General features: G+C 47.2%; 1 protein-coding gene across 3 annotated transcripts in view; it reads left to right on the top strand.

The window, feature by feature from the left end:
- The first annotated feature begins 348 nt into the window (after positions 1–348).
- ZHX3 (zinc fingers and homeoboxes 3) overlaps positions 349–13593 on the top strand; it is a 111316-nt gene continuing 98071 nt past the window's right edge. For 2 of the 3 annotated variants that reach the window (XM_061127282.1, XM_061127281.1), the window contains exon 1: positions 714–845. The gene's annotated coding sequence lies outside the window, so the exon portion shown is untranslated. Of the gene's footprint in view, positions 427–713; positions 846–13593 lie in introns of those variants that run through there. The other variant, XM_061127283.1, reaches the window with a different exon arrangement.

Here is a 13593-nt window from a genome sequence, read left to right as displayed (position 1 = left end):
TCCTTCCCTGCCGGGTTCAGCCTCCGCGCGGAGAAAAGCGGGAGCGACGCCCGCGCATGCGCCCGGGGTAAGGTCCTCTCTGCGACGTCAGGGGGCTGGCGCCCGCACGAAAGCCCCGCCCCTCCAGGCGCCAGAGGCGACCTGGGCGGGGGGCCTTGGGCCACGCCCCCAGCCGAGCCGAGAGGGGCCGAGCGGAGCCGAGCGCCTCCGAGTGCGGCCGGGCCGAGCCGAGCGGCCCGGAGTCGGTTGGTGCAGCTGTGTCCCCGCCGCCCAGCCGTCCGCGGCTCCGGCGTCGCCGCCGCCGCCGCCTCCGCCTCCGCGGGGTCTGCGCCGGCCGGCCGCCCGCCCGCCCACCAGCCGGGAGGCAGGCCTGGAGCGCGGGGAAAGCGGCCCGGCCGCGGGCGCCGCCGCCGCCACCGCTGCCAGGTGAGCGCCCGCTTCGGCCCGTCGACCCCGTGTGCCCCCGCGGCTGTCAGTCCCCTGTTTGTGTGTGTGTGCGTCTCCCCGCCTGTCAGAGCCCCGTGTCTGCGCGCGCTCCTCCCGCCACGCCTGGCCCCCGGCCCGGCCCGCAGCGTCGCCACCCCCGCCCGCTGCCCCGGGTCTTTCTGTCAGCCGCCAGCACCCCCTGGCCGAGAGGCTCCGCCCCTTCCCCTCGAGGCCCCGCCCCCACCCCATCTGTCATCACCCGCCCCCCCCAACTCGCTCCCGGCTCCGGCGCCCTGCAGGCGTGAGGGTGCCGCTGCTCCCGGGGGGTCCGAGCAGCCCCCCGTGGCCACACGGCTGCAGCTGGAGGATCGCGGCGGGGCGGTGGGGGTGTCCGCAGATGCCCGCCGGACCATGCGAGGGTGCGTCTCGGTGTGAGCGCCGCGTGTGCGCCCTGAAGCAGGGAGGGGAGCGCGGCGGGCTGGTGGGGGGGCGGCCTGACCGACGTGGGGCGGGAGATGCCAGGCGACCGAGAGCCACTTGCCCCACCGCCCGGGGGCCCGCTGCGTCCTGCGGGGACGGGGCTACTCCGGGCCTCTGGTCCGCTCTGCCGGGGAGGCAGCTGGACCGGGACTCGAGCCACTTGGGGTTACAGTAGACTCCTCCCTCCTGGGACCCCCCCCCCCCACCTGCCCACGCGAAGGCAGCAGAGCTGGGCTAGGGCACCCCGGATGCCGCGAGGGGCACGTGAGCGGAGTTTGGGGGCTTGTGAAACCCTGCGGGTTTGGGATTTCCATTCAGAGACGCCTGTCGGAAGTGATTGAGGGGTGGGTGGGATGTGGAGCTTAGGTGGAAAGTGTTTTGAGAGCTTGAGTCATTTTGAGTTGCGTGGTTTGCATTTCTGAGCAGTGATTGCCCTGGGCTTGTGCCCTGTGAGAAACTGTTATGTGATGTAGGGGTTGGGGGGTGGGGGGCGCGGAGGCTCGTGTAGACGGAGGGAGGGCACACTCCTTTCTGTTTTTATCTGTGTCATGTGGACATAGAGTATATTTATTCATGAGACCTCCGTACAGGCTCGGTTTTAAAAAGGGTTACAATAGCTTCCATTTACCGATTCTCTTGTATGCTGTTATCTTGATGTGCTTTATTTGCAGTAACTTCGTATTGCGATATTTCAAAACTAAGAGAAAACGCGTCCTAAAACAATTGGTATTTTGCCGGATAATTCTCAACCACGGGGAAAGAGCCAAGAGCGCACTTCATTAGCTGGAACAACTTATTCGGGCTTAATTTGTTTCTAAGAGACACACAGTGGAAAAATCCAGAAGCAGCATAGTAATAGAAGAGTGTTAGGAAATTAATGAAAAGAACCCTTCTATTGCTGCCTTGGAAAGATGGTATCAAACTTGCTGTAGATCACAGTGTTTCTATGTAATGATAAACATATTAACCAAGTTGGTTTTGTGACCTTGATATGTGGCGTGGTGCTTGATTTGTGTAGTGCTTTGTAACAGGGAAACATTGCATGAGAAGCAGGGTAATTTGGGGAGAAAATGGTCCTCTTTTTTTTTTTTTTTGTCATATTTAAGTAAGATTTCAGACCAGGGCATTCTGCTGGTGGAGGTAAATTTTTAAATTTTCTACGATGACATCAAAAATTACAAAAGTAACTCATGTTTAAGGCAGAAACTAGAAGGAAAAAAAAAAAACCGCTAAGGAAAGCTTAAGAAAAACGCCATTATCCCACAAACCATAGTAAACCATCCTTTCGTATTTATCCCTTTAGTCTTTTGTTCCCATGTGGAAGTATGTTTTTTCTTACAGAAATGCTACTGTACTGTAAAATTGTGTTATGGTCTGCTTGTTAACACTTACAAATAGATTGTGAGCAGTATGTCTTGTTTTTGTAAAAACTTGTTCCTTTTCTGATCCTTTTAAAAAAGAGATTAGAATCTTTGCTTAGAGTGCTCCAACAGCTTCCCATCTTAAAGTAAAAACTGAAGTCCCTGCCGTGGCCTTTGAGGCTGCCTCTGTGTCCTCATTTCCAGCCTTGCCCCACAAATCTCTTTGCTGTTGCCTAAAAACTTCAAGCAAACACCAGCGTCAGTGCCTTTGCATTTGCTCTTGCGTCGGCTTGGAACCCTGTTTCCTGGATACTGTGGTTCTTGCCTCAGGTCTCTGCTCCAGTATAACCTTCTAGTGCCTTTCCCTGACCACGCTGTGGAAGACCCACCTCATCTCCCTGTCCTCCTTAATCAACCTTACTGTTTTTTCATGGTACTTACCACTACTTGGTAAATACCAATTTATTTGTTGGTTTACTGTCTCTTTCCCCCCATTAATCTGTAAGTGTGAGTTTTTTTTCACTGATGGATCTTTAGAGCCCAGAACCTGACACATAATGGGTGCTTAATCAGTGGCTCAGACGGTAAAGCGTCTGCCCGCAATTCGGGAGACCCGGGTTTGATCTCCGGGTTGGGAAGATCCCCTGGAGAAGGAAATGGCAACCCACTCCAGTACTCTTAACTAGAAAATTCCATGGATGGAGGACCCTGGTGGGCTACAGTCCATGGGGTCGCAAAAAAATCGGACATGATTGAGTGACTTTTCACTTCACTTTTCACTTCAATCAGTATTTGCTGAATGAACGAATGAATGAATGCTTGTTATCCATCCATTCATGAGACCTTCCTGGAAGCCTCCTAAGCTGTTAGATAGCCATATCATGAAGTGGGATAACAATCCTTTAAAAGTCAGGATTGGCCTCTCCTTTACATATCTGAGGTGAAGAATTTCACAGTGTGAGGCTTATGATCTTAAAAAGAATTACAGTCTTGATTTAACTTGCACAATTGAGGGAAGGAAGAGTTTTGGCCACTGTTACTGACTTTTCTTCTTATGCATTATCCCTTATGTTACACTGGAAATCTTTGAAACATTTCAAGTATTCCAGTGGTGTTGACAGCTATGATTTTGGTTTGGTGGTTCTTAGTGATAGTTTTAGCCTCAAGAGCATAATGAGTTTTTTGTGTCAACAGATACCCAGAGATTACAGCTTTACTGCATTTTCATCTGAGGAGTAGCTGTTATATTTACTTATTTTCCTGGCAATTCTATCCTTTTCAACTCCCTGCTTATCAGTTTTTGGATGGTCTAGCAGGTAACTTAAGGTTTTTTTTTTTTTTTTTAAAAAAAAAACATTTTAAAATAAATCCTTGATCTCTTGAGCCTTTTACATTTCTCATTTGACTCTTGAACTATTTGAAAGTACCAGTTTCATCTTTCAAGACAAAATGACAACTATAGTAAAACATATAATTGCATTTTCATTATAAGGAAGGGGAAATTTGTATACTGAGGCAGAAATTTTCCAGAGAGAATAGAGTGTGAGTGTAAGGTTTTTAAAGGCTTGAATTTCAAGGAGGCAATCTTTAATTTTAATGAGTTTTTGCAAAGAATCCTTGCTTTTGCTCTAAAGGAAAAGAATTCCTTTGAACACAATCCAAACCATCAAAAAGTTTTTTTTTTCTGATGCTTCAGATATATTTGGGAGAAGAAATCATAAATGAAAAATTTTGTTCTTTTAAAGGAAGGCCTAAAGGGAATGTGTTAAGAATTTATTTGTATTTGTTCCACACGCATTTATTAAGCACGTCGTTGGGGCAGCCATACAAGCACATTGTATGGGCTGCATCACCACGTTTAGTTTTAGATTACCTGCCTGATTTGTTATTATTTATTCCCTTCTTTCACTTGGCTACCTCCCTTCTCTCATCAGATTCCCTTCCTAAGTGATCTCATCCATTCCCAGGACTTTATTACCCTCTGGATGCAGATGACTGCCTCAGTTACACCTCCCACCTGGACCTTTCTTTGGTTCTAGATTTACAGTTTTAGCTCCTGCCTTCCTTCTCTCTCTCCTTGCAGACTCATAATGATCTCAAACTTCACATGCCCACAATTGATCTCTTAGTCTCTCCCTCTCAAGCTTCCAGATTTGTATTCCTCATTCTCGATCCCTCTGCCCTCTCTTCTCCTGCCTTCTCCTGCCCCCAGCCTCCCTTTAGTCAGCACTGTCCGTCCATTCATTGTTTAGCCGGAGACCTGAAAGTCGACATGAATTTTCCCCCATTCCTCAGCCCACATCTGGTTCATCAGTGTGGGCTGTCGGCCTGGGCTCCAGATACTTCAAGCCCGCCCTCCCCTCCATCCTCCTCATCCGGCTACCGTCCTCTCTCAGCTGGGGTGACTGCCCCTGCCTGCCGCCTGGTCTCCCAGCTTCCACTCCTGCCTTCTCTAAGCCATTCTCCCCCTGCAGCCAGCGAGCCTATCAGACCTTGCCCCTCGAGCGTGCCCTGCCCATTTCGAGGCCTCTCACCGCCCTGAGAGCCACGTCCACACTCGAGTGCCAGCCTCTGCCTCTTCTCCACCCTCCACTCCTCGCTTGCCGCGCTCCTGTATGGTGGAAGTACTGTCGGTTCTTCTCGGTGCCAACTTCTCTTCCATACAGTGCTTCCCTCTGCCGAGCACTGGTCCCCAAACTCTTCTAGGAGAAGGGCCTTCTCCGACATCGGGGCTCAGTGAAAATGTCCTTTCTCAGAGGGGTCCCTTCCCTGATCACCCCTTTACAGAAGCTTCCTCCTCACTGTCCCCTGTCGGTACACAGGCATTTCCTGCTTAGCATGTCTCCAGAATTCCGGGTGTTTCATTCAGATGTTTGTTTCCTTCTTTATGGTTCATTCCCCCAATAGACTGCAAGACCAAGAGGGCAGGGACAGCCTTGGCCTATTTATGGTCCAATCTTGGCCCCATCTCTGTGTAGATTCCACTAGCTACACAGTGGAATGATAAAATGATTGTAACAGCCAACCTTTTTTGAAATTATGTGTCAGGTCCATGGTTAAGTGTGTTCACACATTATCTCTCAACCTCTGGGAGAAGCTATTAAGGTGGTGATGGTTATTACTTATCATTTTTTATTGTTGTTTTGAGACAATTGAGCTTAGAGAAGTAACTTTTGAAGTTACAAAGCTAAGAAAGTGGTGGAGCTAGAATTTGGATCTGTATGGTCTGACTGTAGAATCTTTCCTCTTATTCTTTGCTGCCCTCTGATAAGAAGGTAGGAATGAATAAATAAACGTGGAACAGTCTGTGAGATTGGGTGGTTCTTCATGTTTGTGTTTCTGAGCATACATTGGAGCATAAAAAACAATGCTTGTGTTAGGGTTGTGCATTTCCTGGAAACAAGCCCTATGCTGAAGCATATAGATTAGTTTGTGTTCAGGCTGTTTTTTTAAATAAAAATTTAAAATATATTTATTTATTTGGCCATGCTGGGTCTTAGTTGCAGCATGCAGGATCTAATTCCCTGACCAGGGATCAGACCCAAGACCCCTGCACTGGGAGTGCGGAGTCTTAGCCACTAGACCACCAGGGAAGTCCCAGGCTCTGTGTTTTAATTTTACCTCTGCCACTTACTAGCTGCAAGCCCTTGGGCAAATTCCTTAACAGCCTAAGTCTGTTTTTTTGTTTTTCAGCTGTAAATGGAGAAAAATAATATTTCTTATCTCACAGGGTCATTATAAGTAGCATAATTATACACAAAAAGCAATTAATGTTAGCTATTAATATTATATGGAGGAAAAAAGTTAGGAAAAGACTTTTGGCCCCATTAACAAACTAGAGTTGGGTTAAGAGTGAAAGACCATAATTAACAGTATTGTTTCACTGACTCTGGTTTTGAGTTTATAAAAATTATCAGGGCGTTAACTCTGGCTTAGAATTTGTAATCATTCTGGATGCAGCTTTTGTTTGTATTTAGTTAAATGCTTGTAGGTGAGAGAGTTTTGTTTTCTTCTTTTTCTTTTTAGACTCTTCCAGTCTTAAGAGTCTCAGGGTAGAGGGATCCTTTGAGAGGGTAGATTTTTTTTTCCCTCCATTCACGACTGTTACAGCTTACTTCAGTAATGATTATCACCAGGGAGCTTGCTTTAAATAACCAAGCAAACAGTAGGCCCAGCACAGGCACGGATGAGCTTGGCAGCGCTTACGATGAAATATCTGGGCATAGCTGTGTTTTCTGGTGGGACAGCGTATGAGCAAGTGCTAGTCTGATGACTTCCATCATTTCTGTGAAACAGAGGTTCGCTACGAGTACGTGCAAAGAAGTCAGAGGAAAAGCAAGGAGACTTGACATACAGTCAAGGTCAGGAAGAGGAAGAGTGAACTTGGGGCGATGCCGGTGACCTCTCGGCAGTGTGCAGGGCTCTGTTGAGGTAGGAGACTGTGGGTTGATCAGGGCACCAGTGGCAGACAGCTGGCTGGTGTCAGGAGCAAGTAAGACCTCTAGTTATAAGACTGAGCCAGGGTTGAGGCGGGCTGCAGTGAGCCGCAGCGGGACAGTGTAGCAGAGGAACTACACTGTTCCTCCGAGCAGGGAGTGATCAACATAAGCAGGAAAGGGGGTCCCAGCTGGACGTGGAGGAGAAAAGGGCCAGAGGTGTGGATGAAACCAAGCACTGGGTGTATTGGAGCACTGGAGTAGAGAGGGACATGTGAGTGGGAGATTTCAGAGTTGGAGCAATTAATTATTGGACAGAACAGGCGCCTGGGTTTTGCCACAGACATACATAGACCAAGTGAAGTGAACTCAGTGAAGGAGGCCATGTAACTGAAGCTCAAGAGTTGTTTGGGTCATCCCTGTGGTTATCCAGGCCATCAAAAGGATGGCAGGACCTTGGCGGTGCAGAGAAGGAAGGCATGCCCAGTCTTGGGTGAATGGCGTACCAGCAATGAGAAGAAGGTTGATGGCCAGCCTGGAGGAGCCTCAGGAGACTGGGGCATTTTGCCTGAGAGCAGTGGCAGAGCTTTGTTGGTTGCGGGGTCTCTCTGGAAGAAATCAGCCGTGGCTCAGGTTCATTGTGCTTCTGAAGGCATTCCGATTCCAAGTGAGCAGCATGGGTGACATGTAGTATTGTATTTCTATACCTGGTTGTGGAAATCATCTGAGGGTCTGTGTTAAAAATTCAGCTTCCAGGGCCCCACTCCAGGCCCACCGAATTAGAATTTCTAGGAGAGGGGACTGAGAATGTATATTTTAACATTCCACTCTCCACACACATACCTGGTAATTCTTTTTTTTTTTTTTATTTAATTGGATAATTGCTTTACAATGTTGTGTTGGTTTCTGCCATACATTGACATGAATCAACCATAAGTATACATATGTCTCCTTCTTGAACCTGACTCCCACTCCCCACCCCATCCCACCCCTCTAGGTCGTCGCAGAGCACCTGTTGAGCTCCTGGTACTGAGCAACTTCGAGCTAGCTATGTATTTTACATATGCTAATATGTATAGTTCAGTGCTACTCTCTCCATTTGTCTCACCGTCTCCTCTGCTAATCCTTCGTAATTAAGCAGGATTGGGAAAGGTGGCTGCAGTGGATAAGAACACAGGAGGCCAACTGCTTAGGTCTGAAGTGAGGCAGGTGAGGGTCTACCTTAGCCCGTGACTCTTAATAGCTTGCCTTTCCAGGTTTAGCTGATGGCAGAGGCTCTGAATTAGAGACCCTCCATTAGAGTCTGTTACCTTGGCTAAAGCAAGAAGAGACAGCTGGTGATGACAGAGACAAAACTCCCTCTACAAAGTCATCCAGAGGATAGCAGTTTGGGGACACTCAGAGAGGAAACAGTCTTGTCTGCCTCTGTGGTCTCTGAATACATTAATCAATCATAATTGCTATCCTGTTCAGCAGGGATAGGTCGAATTATGGTTTGATTAGTTCAGAAAGGTTGAGAAGGAAGTAATGCAGTTTGATTTAGAAAGCTTTCATCTTAATCCTGCATGTTTTAATGTCAGTTATCAGTAATGTTAACTTACATGACACAGTTCTATCTCTGAGGACACTGGATTAAAAAACCCTTACTCAATGAAAAGCCAAAGACTAGAGCAGTTATTATCCCCAAGGGGCCTCGTACATGACTAGATAGTATCATGATACCAGAAGGCCTGCCACCCCATGCTCCCAGCTTTTATGAAGAAAATTCTGTTTCCATGATAAGGACAGGGAATCCTACAGGAGAATAGCTGCTAGAGAGGGAACTTGGGATTGGTTCACCATCCAAGATAATATTTCTTATCTCACAGGGTCAATGTGAGCAGCATAATTGCACTCAAAAAACCAGTGTTAGCTATTAATGTTACATGGAGAAAAAAAGGAGAAGACTTTTAGCCCCATTAACAAATTAGGGTTTGGTTAAGAGTGAAAGACCATAACTAACAGTGCTTGTTTCACTGACTCCTGTTTTGTTTATAAAAATGATCAGGAAATTAACTCTTTGGCTTGGGATTTATAATCATTCTGTTGATTCTGACCATCCTGGGCTGACTGCTTAGAATCCCCTACTGCTGGTGAGGAGGGTGTGAGTTTGAGCTGCATGTTTAGAATATTAAACTATACTTAGCGCCCGGTTCGTCATAGCCAAACACTAAAAGCTTCGGGAAAACAATGTTGTTGGCCCTGCCAGACAGAAGTAGTTGCTTTGGACCTTGAGCTTGAAACTTAGCTTGCCGGATCGCGTGCTCTGTTTCTTATTTCCTTGTAGCAGTGTTGGTACTGAGGGGCCTGGCTTTCAAACTTGATGAACGGGGCACCAAACGTGGCACAGTGTCTCGGCTGTATCCCCGTCGCTTTGCACGTCCTTCCGCGCACTGTCCCATCACCCTGCTGAACTGCCGGCAGCCATCTGCCTGCACATTTTGAGACCCAGAAAATGTGGCAGTGGAGGCTTAACAATGCCAGCTCCACCAGAATTTTCTGTTTGCAGTTGAAATTTTTAAAAAGTAATTCCCTTTTAGGAAAAAAAAAAAAAGAAAAACCAAACAGGAATTTAGAATATTTTTCCCTTGTAGAAAAACATTTTCTTCTAAAGCTGAGAAATACTGAGCAGAGGCCAAAGAGGGTTAGTGATACTAAGTGTGGTCTCTAATATCCCACTTTTCCTGTCCTCCAGAGCTCGGGACCCCCGAAGGCTCTGCCATGTCATGGTGCCCTTGACAGCATCTGACTCACTTAAAAAGTATTTCAGTTTGTGAAGTGTTTGTATGCCTGTTGAACTAGGCACTTTGGGGTTAAAAAAAAAAGTCTCTGGTCTCCAGGAACTTTTTTTTTTTTTTTTTAAGTTAGACGAGGTGCATTTAAGTTTCTAACCTAAAGCAGGTCGTGCACTGTGCTGCAAAGGAGGTATAATCAAAATATGGGTTCCCAGACAAAAGAGGGGTTATTTCTGGTGGTGGGTGGAGGTGGCAAGAGGGGGCTGCAGGATAGTTTCAGGGAATATTTGTCATCAGACAGGATCTTGAAGGTTGGGGAGAATTTTGAACTCTTCTTGATATTCTGTGTTTACTAAGGCATCGTTTATTTTAGCAAGACTATAGAAATATTTTGGTGCTTAATGAATTAGCTTTCAGTTAGCTAAATGACTCACTCATCCAGCATGCCTCATGCCTTAATTACTTTGCATAACTTGTCTCCCTAAGTAACATATGAAGTATTAAGGAATGTGTGATGGCGAAAGGCTTTTATGGAAGCCCTTAAAGATAATCTTGGGATCATAGTGGATATCACAAATCCCTGAAGAAATAGAAGCATTGTGCTGTGGTGGTGAGCAGGAAATCAGAATGGCGGCAGAAGGTGCATGTTTGGGTGTGCCGTTTAGGAACCGGGGAAAGATGGCACTCTTGGGGACGTTGGTGAAGACCCGGTAGGGAAGGCATAGTCTGCTGGGTTAGGAGGCCTCTTTTTGTTTTAATGACTTTTTAAAGAGTCATTTATTTTTTCATTTTTGTCCTCACTGAGTCTTCATTGCTGTGTGCGGGTTTTCTCTGATTGCAGAGAGGGGGGACTGCTCTCCGTTGCGGTGCTCAGGCTTCTCACTGCGGTGGCTTCTCTTGTTGCAGAGCACAGGCTCTAGAGTGTGCGGGCTTCAGTAATTGTGGCGCATGGGTTTAGTTGCCCCACAGCATGTTAGATCTTCCCGCATCAGGGATTGAATGAGTGTCCACTGCATTGACAGGTGGACCCTTAACCTCTGGACCACCAGGGAAGCCCTCGAGGCCTCTTGAATACCATGATAAACTGAAGATGGTTTATCAGCTCCTTCTCGTTCCCCCTTGCTCTAGTGGGACCGAGCACGTGGGGTTTTATAGAAAGGCTGTGAAGCCATGCCCAGAATTTCTCTTCCTGCCCCAAGCCTCTGTAGTTCTTGTTGCTTGTCCTGCCTCAGACCTGCGTCTTTGTGCTACAGATTCAGTCATATTGCTGTGGTCCCTCTGAATGAATTGTTGTTCCTTTAGCAAGCCCATTTTTTGCCATGGTAAGTTAGTGACAGATGGACCATTGTACCAGCCGTGCAAATGGTTCTACTATGCCAGAGACCTTGCACTTTTTCCTTTCCCATACGAAGGCTCTATTTTCAATCTTCCACTTGCTCCAGCAGACCAATACTTAATTTTCTAGGAAGCTGAAAAACATACTCCTTGCTACTTTATGTGCTGAAATGGGGCCCTGGCTCAGAATTCTGATCCCCTTGGGAATAAACACATAGGGTTTTGAAAAGATACTATTTTCTTTTTCCTTTATTCCTCATGATGCCAATAGCATTTTAAAAGCCAAGAGATTTGGCAGTGCTCTATGCCCCATCCTACCATCAGGGTGACTAAAGCAACTCTGAGAGAATGAATTCAGTTGTTCACCAATGATGTACTTTTTGTCTGCTGTGTGTCAGGTACTGTGCTAGACCCCATGGGGGAGCAAGTCAGACGTGGTCTCCCTGTGGCCTCATGCCCCTGAGAGTCTGGAGGCTTCATGGCCAGGAAGCCAGGACAGGTTTGTGGAGTAACGATAGGTGGGGGCAGAAAGGCCTGGTATCTAGTCCCACTTTTGCCTTTTACCAGTTACATGATCCTAGGCATTTGCCCCTCTTTCCTGTCAGATAGAATAAAACACAATTTTAAAAGGTTTATAAACGTCTTATAAAACTTAAATGACAGTACATAAATAAGAGTTTGAAAAGGTCAAGTTACATATATGCAAATGTAGGTAGAGAACATCAGCCTCTGTCTTGTTCAGAAGGAATAGCTGATGGAGAGTTTCCATAACTCCTTGGCTTCAGAAAATGACCAAATACAATATTTGGACTATATATTATTAATATTTCACTAATTCTAATGTTTGTTAATAACAAGTAAGACAACCAGCTATTTGTTGGTGCCTGAAGTTAACATGGACTACTTAGTCACCCCTGAACGTGTGCTCACTCAGTTGTGTCCGACTCTTTGCGACCCCATGGACTGTAGCCCGCCAGGCTTCTCTGTCCATGAGATTATCCCAGCGAGAATACTGTAGCGAGTTGCCGTTTCCCTGACTCCAGAGAGCCTGTTTGAGTCCAGGACTGCACATCCACTCAGGCTGCATTTACAACCTGCTGGTTTTCCCTGCAGATTTCAGACTTGCCAGTCCCTTACCATCATGTGAGCTGGTTCCTTAAAGTAAATCTCTTAATTTGTATGTGTGTGTACACACACACACACACATACACACGTATTCTGTTGGTTCTGTTTCTCTGGAGAACCCACATGGCTGAAAGAGGAGGAACAAGTGTGGTAAGCAAGGTGCTAAGTGTGGTTTTAGTCACATTGAATTTGAGGGGCCTGTGGAATCCACAGGGAGATGTGCATGCATGCGTGCTCAGTCATGTCCAACTCTGTGGCCCTGTGGACTCTGGCCTGCCACAGCCTTCTCAGTCCATGGAATTCTCCAGGCAAGAATACTGGAGTGGGTTGCCATTTCCTCCTCCAGGGGATCTTCCCAATCCAAGGATCAAACCTGAGTCTCTTGAGTCTCCTGCATTAGCAGGCAGATTCTTTACCAATTGTGCCACCTGGGAAGCCTCCAGGGAGATACCAGCAGGGAAATGTAGCCAGGATGTGGAGAGCTCACACGAGAGGTCTGGACTGCAGAGATGTAAGATTGGAAGATACTTCCACACCAGTTGGAAGTATGTAGCTGTCAGTTGAAGCTGTGTGTGGGGTGATTTCAGAGAGAGAGTGGAGTAAGGTAAGAGGAGGATCAAATGGAACCATAGGAAACAGGGACATTTCGGGGAGAGGCAGAGGAAAAGAAGCCAGAACCAAGGAGGAGCAGACAGAGAGGAGGACAATGAAGAGAGTGTGGGTTGTGGAAATCAAGGCAGAGAAATTTCAAGAGTGCAGCATTGTCAAGTGTCCTGAAAAGGTCGAAGGAAATGTTGCTATCCATCCACCGAACCCAGCTCTTAGGAGGTACCATTAGAGGTGACTGTTTCAGTGTCATAATTCATTAGAGCCGGTGGAATAGAGCAGGGGTCCCCAACCTCCTGGATCTCATGCCTGGTGATCTGAGGTGGAGCTGATATAATAATTAGAGAAATAAAGTGCACAATAAATGTACTGTCCTTGAATCATCCTGAAACTCTTCCCCTGCCCCAGTTGGTGGGAAGACTGTCTTCCACAAAACGGGTCCCTGGTGCCAGAAAGGTGGGGGACTGATGGGATAGAGGACCAGGTGATGAAGTAGAGATCTGGGTCTGCCTCTTAAAGGAGACCAGTGATGAGGTATGAGGAGAAGAGGGGCTGTGGGTTTCTTGAGGAAGGGGCGATTTTAGGATGCGAGGGATTCTAGCATGTTCAGAGGCTGAAGAGACAGAGCTCGAAGAAAGGACAAAGGCAGGGATTCAGGGGAGAGAAAGGACAAGTGATGATGAAGGTGTCCTCTGTGGATGGACGGACGTGCACCAGGGTGGTCAGCAACATTGCCAGAGGAGGGCTGCCTCTGGCATTTGGTATGGGAAGGGGAAGGCCATGTTGGGGTACTGGTGTGCCTATAGGAGCTTGGGGCCAGAAGTTCTGCACTCATAAGAGCATCTAGTTTCTTTGTGAAGGGGACCCCTGGCAACAAGTGACAGCCAGGGGAGAGGGTGTGCAGAAAAGTCTTTGTGAAAGTGGAGGCTGATTATTGTTCCTCCTTGTCTATTGTATGAAAGTTAAACTCCACAGCCTGATGTTTATAAAGTCCTCCACAGTCTGCCTTTAGCCAATTCTGCCAGACTCCCTCCCTATCTTCCTTTGTTT

This window comes from Dama dama, chromosome 23 (assembly GCF_033118175.1).
Source record: "Dama dama isolate Ldn47 chromosome 23, ASM3311817v1, whole genome shotgun sequence".
NCBI classification, from domain to species: Eukaryota; Metazoa; Chordata; class Mammalia; order Artiodactyla; family Cervidae; genus Dama; species Dama dama.
Note: the sequence above shows the minus strand (reverse complement) of the source record. Positions and strands in the feature narration are given on the sequence as shown.